The sequence below is a fragment of the Sitophilus oryzae genome, unplaced genomic scaffold (assembly GCF_002938485.1).
Source record: "Sitophilus oryzae breed Bouriz unplaced genomic scaffold, Soryzae_2.0 scaffold_1658_pilon_pilon, whole genome shotgun sequence".
NCBI lineage: Eukaryota > Metazoa > Arthropoda > Insecta > Coleoptera > Curculionidae > Sitophilus > Sitophilus oryzae.
The window spans coordinates 698466-704188 of NW_022146345.1; positions in this window are offsets into that span (position 1 = coordinate 698466).

A 5723-nucleotide genomic window follows, 5' to 3' on the forward strand; every position below is an offset into this window, starting at 1 on the left:
TATGAAACTTAATAGTAAAATTTTTGGTCAAAGCGCCCCTCCGTGTTCTTAGTAGAGACTACGTTTAACCCAGCGCCTTCGCCTTTTCTGCTGTAAATATTTTTTATGTTTATATTTTGATTTCAGCGGATTTAGTTTTAAAGTTACACTGATATATTAGTATATCAGAGTAACTAATTTTAATAAAACATAGGAATATATATATTTTACAGTTTATTAAATATAAATTTTGACTACAAGGTAGAAGTAAATCACAATATTTGATAAAACTTATAAGTATACCATTTTTACAGTTAATAAATAATAAAACTATTTCTGACTATGATATTTAAAATTTGGATAGATAGAATATTAAAAAACATACCGATATTTGCAGACGCAGGCCCAAATTCAATAAAAACCAAAAATTTTCCTGCGAAAATCGAGCTTTTTTCACAGAAAAGGTATTTTTTGATTTATCAACAATCATTGTCAAGTTGACAATATACAGGGTGTTTTCTAATTAGTCTAAAAAATTGTGGTGTGATTTCTCATTTGTTCTTAAAACAATTTTGATATAACCATTAGGTCTAAAGTACTTCCTTTCTGATCTACAGGGTGTTAAAAATTAAAAAAAAAATCGATATTTTGCTTAACACAAATGGTACACTACTGCTTTTTTAAAGAAAATATATTTTTTTCTTGACTGGTCATCCTTTTTCAACAAAATTGATCTTTTGAGTTTTTCTTGTTCATCAAACGGTTGCCGAGAAAAAAAATAAATATATTTATTAAGAGCCTGCCTTAAGCCGTTTTCTAACGATTTTTTATTTTTTAGATTAATTAGAAAACACCCTGTATATGCATATCACAGGCAACCAAATAAACTAGTAACCTCTAAAAATTATTTTTCCTACCACTCAAAATTTCACCATATAAGTTTCCAGGCAATGTTTATCACTTACTTGTTTCAAAAATATCAAAAATACAGTCGAGTACTGAGAACTTACTGATCTTTTCGGTTGCTCATTAAATAAGGAATTACACAACTCCGACCTCTGAGTCGAATTTCTAAAAAAATCTTAAAGTTGAATGTCTGAAATAATACAAAATATATATAGGTACAGTATAAACATATATATTTCTTATTATAAAATACAAAAGGAAAGTATAACATTAAATATATGTACAAATAAAGTAAAAAGGCAAACTTATATTTTAATTGATTTTTTGAATCTTTCATATTTTGCCTTCGCATGTTGAATTGTCTTATTCATGGTTTCAAATTCCTCTTCGGTAAAGTTTTGAAATCTATATCCAATCATTTCTAAAGTAGTAAAAATAAATACAATCAGTTGTAATAAATAAAACAATGAGTAACTTACCTCTTGTGACAGTAATCTTTGAGGCCCCTTTATGTCCTTATTTTAAAAATCTCAAATGATCATTAAAAAATATTATTGAGAATAATTAATACTGAATATTATTTGTGATTTTATCATTAGATTGATATACTCGTATCCTGGTTTTATCTACTTCAATTTTCAGTTGGCTAAAAGCTAACCTAAAGCAAAATTTAGCTTATAAACAAACTAAACAAAATTTGTTATACTTATTCATAGCTAAGCATTATTAAAACACTATTATCTCATGATAATCAAATTATACATACGTGCATTAAAATGGCGTCCTTTAACATCACATCAGAGATATAGACATTACCTCTATATCTCTGCATCACATATTTACAGCGTTACGCGTCCTTGTATTCTTTAGCCATTTAAAAAAAATCTTTAATAGAACTTTGAAAAAAATATCGTTGAATGGCGAAGGAGTATGATAGCTCAAAGAATAGCTCTAGGCTTAATAAAGAAAGCAAAAACCAGAGATTCGATATCTATGATTCAAACAAACTAAATATTTATTCTATGTCATATCCTTAAAACATCATTAAAAAATATTATTGAGAATAATTAATACTGAATATTATTTGTGATTTTATCATTAGATTGATATACTCGTATCCTGGTTTTATCTACTTCAATTTTCAGTTGGCTAAAAGCTAACCTAAAGCAAAATTTAGCTTATAAACAAACTAAACAAAATTTGTTATACTTATTCATAGCTAAGCATTATTAAAACACACATGATAATAAAATTATACTTACATTTACATTCATTAAAATATCATTCGAAAAGCATAAAACGTGATACCAAAAACGTAAAAAAACATATACGTATTACTTTTTACAAATATACTCAGCCTAATCTCCAAAAAGTGAAGCCCAAACAGTGAAAGAACAATATGGAATTCTGCATAAGTCTATTTCACCCGGATATTCATTTAACTGAGCATGCCTCACCTGAAGAAGTTTTCATTGGTCGATGTTTTTAAAGGAAGTGGTTGACTGACATTTCCCTAACCTTCATTTTATTTATATTTTTATTATTTATAACATTATCATGGGAGTTGGAAAAATATCGAAAAATGGTTCCAGCAAAAACTTTCCCAATTATGACGGACGCGGCGCTGATCGTCAAAAGTTTTTGGAAAGGGATTTTGCTTACCGACAATACGACGTTGAGCTACGACAGTTCACCAGGACCAATCAGGTGAATGATTATGCAGTCTTTCTTGGACATTTTGCCGTGGAAGTGTGTGTTAATTTCTTACGTGATAAGTGTGGTTGTGTTTGCAGTTTGATTTTCGATTTTGATATTATGTTAAAATTAATTTTGAAGTATTGTATCACCTGTTTTAATGTAATAGTAACTTTTTAGTTCTATGATCTGATATGTTATGATTTGTTAATGTTTGTTTAACAATGTTATGAACCAAAGATGTTATATTTAATATATTTATCAATTTGCATAGCCTAACTTTTTTTTATCAATAAACTTTGTAGATTTTCAGATTATTTAATTCTTTTAGTTTCAAGTTTGTAATTTTATTTTAAGACATATTATGCGGATTTGTTTCACATAATATGTTTTAAAAAATAAAATTGCAAATAGGGAATAAAATATAATTAAAATAAAAAGTGTATTTCCCAATTCCCCGCACCCCTTGGCAAGCCCTTATAATGTCAGCTATGTCGAGAGATGGCGTTACGAAAATGGAACCGATTTATTACAAGGAACTTGGGTTTCTTTTCGTTAGTATATTCTGTGCGCTAACCTTCAATTTTATTTATATTTTTATTATTTATAACACATTATCATGGGAGTTGGAAAAATATCAAAAAATAGTTGGAAACAATAAACTAAACAAAACCACACTTTTACGCGCACAAATAAAAAGTAATCCAAACAGAACTAAAACAACAATCAATCGGAGTTTGGCGCAATCGCAGTTCAATCCATATCCGGGTGAAATAGACTTATGCAGTTTTAATATGGAGTTGGGTTATGTTGTCTTTTTCTTACGGCACAGAAATTGTACATGGGGTTAAATAGGGAACCCTGAGTATATTTGTAAAAAGTAATACGTATATGAAAAAAAAACAACTGCATTAACCTAACCTAACTTCTAACTTATACCGTATGATCAAAAAAATGCGTCAACGATGGCTATGAAAAGAAAATCGCTGTCATTTTATATATTTTATATGTAAAATTATATGGGGAATGTCATCGATATTCATTTCCAAGCCAACTAGACGCCGTTTTTTTCTTTTATCTTATAGTATATTTGTTATATTATTAATTATTATTAACTTGCGCGGATCTTTCATTTGAATCTTTGTTGCAATGTTGCAGAAAAAAACGTTTTAATCACCATTCAAAGACAATGTTTCTGTAGCAAGGTTTCATCAATCACAACACAACGTTTAGAAATTAACATTACATAGCAAACTGTTTGGGGATTGACTGCAATGTTACAAATGTAATGTGAGGTTTTTTGCTTGGTGGGGAGTTCCACGGAGTTCCGCTTTTAATTTATTAAAATTAAAATCTCTAAGATATGTTGATACACGTATAAAAAAATCAGCTTTCCCAAATCTGCCCTTTTTTTGAAATAGCCCTTTATTTGCAGGGAGTCGCACTGATTTCTATACCAACCCTGTAATATCAAGAAAGGTTTTTTTTAGTTTTAAGAACACAGGATATATTATATAATATGAATTTCTAAGTTGATTACAAGTTTTTTCATATATTATTGACAGTAGAAAAGAATTCAAATGGCTGTGCTGTTATCATTCTAACTCTACAGGGTGGCTTAAAAAAGTGTGGGTAAATCGGGATGATTCTTTTTAAATGGAATAACACCCTGTATTTTTGGCTTTCTTTCTGATCACTTTACCTAAGATATTATTATTATAGATTGGGTTAATCCTAAAGATATTATGTTTCGATAGTTTCAAAAATATTAATAAATAATAAATAAAAAAAAGAAGTATATTTAAAAAAAAAATATTAAAAACACAAGAAATATGTTCTAAAATCAAAACTATACTAAATATTTACTATTATTGGTCTGTACTTACTTTGCTATAAATATCGCAATCTTGAACTAAACAGGGTGTTCAAAATTCTATGCCAAAGTTTCTGAAATATAAAATAAGTTTTCTTTATTTTTTTTAATAGAACATCCTGTATGTTCATTGTTAGATGGAGAATTAACAGATGCACATTTTTTATATTTAAAATATTTCAAAATATGTGTATCTTGTGTTGATATTAGTCTGATATTTCATCGTTGAAAGAGTCATATGTAACAAAACGCGAATATTTGCCAAACCGTTAAAAAATTTAAGTACCTACTTAAATTTTGAAAAATATTAATTTTTCAATTCTCCATCTAACAAAGGAATAATATACAGGATAGAGGGTGTTCAATTTAACAAACCAAGGAAAATTATTTTATATTTTAGAAAGTTTGGCATAGAATTTTGGAACACCCTGTGTAGTTATTTATAGCAAAGTATGTACAGAACAACAATAGTAAATATTTAGTATAGTATATATATATTTAGATTTCAGAACATTTGTTGTATTTTTAATATTTTTTGGAAAGGATGAAAACACGACTTTTTTTTAAATTTATTTATTAATATCTCTGAATCTATCGAAACATATTTAATAATATCATAGGATTATGTAAAGTGGCGAGGAAGCCAAAAATGCAATAATATACAGGGCTAATGATAAAAGGTAATAGGTATACAAGTTTTTTTATGTTCCACATTTAAAAAACTGTACTTACTTGTGGACAAATCAGCATTGGGTATACCCAGCATTGTAATAAAAGCTTATACCAAGAACAGTTAAAGTGTATACAAAATTACAAAGTTTAGTACACCAGTACATTACAATAACCTATGTATTTAAAATATTATAGCTAAAATTGTTCTTCAACTCTTCGTGACTCTTTGTATGGCACCAAAAAAATGGCGTCCTTTAACATCACATCAGAGATATAGACATTACCTCTATATCTCTGCATCACATATTTACAGCCAATTTTACAGCGTTACGCGTCCTTGTATTCTTTAGCCATTTAAAAAAATCTTTAATAAAACTTTGAAAAGAATATCGTTGAATGGTGAAGGTACCCCCTTTAAATATAAAAATTAGGGGTATTACCAAATTAGGGAAGGAGTATGATAGCTCAAAGAATAGCTCTAGGCTTAAATCAAGGCTTAAATAAAGAAAGCAAAAACCAGAGATTCGATATCTATGATTCAAACAAACTAAATATTTATTCTATGTCATATCCTTAACTCGGTGTTCTGTGGCAAGTA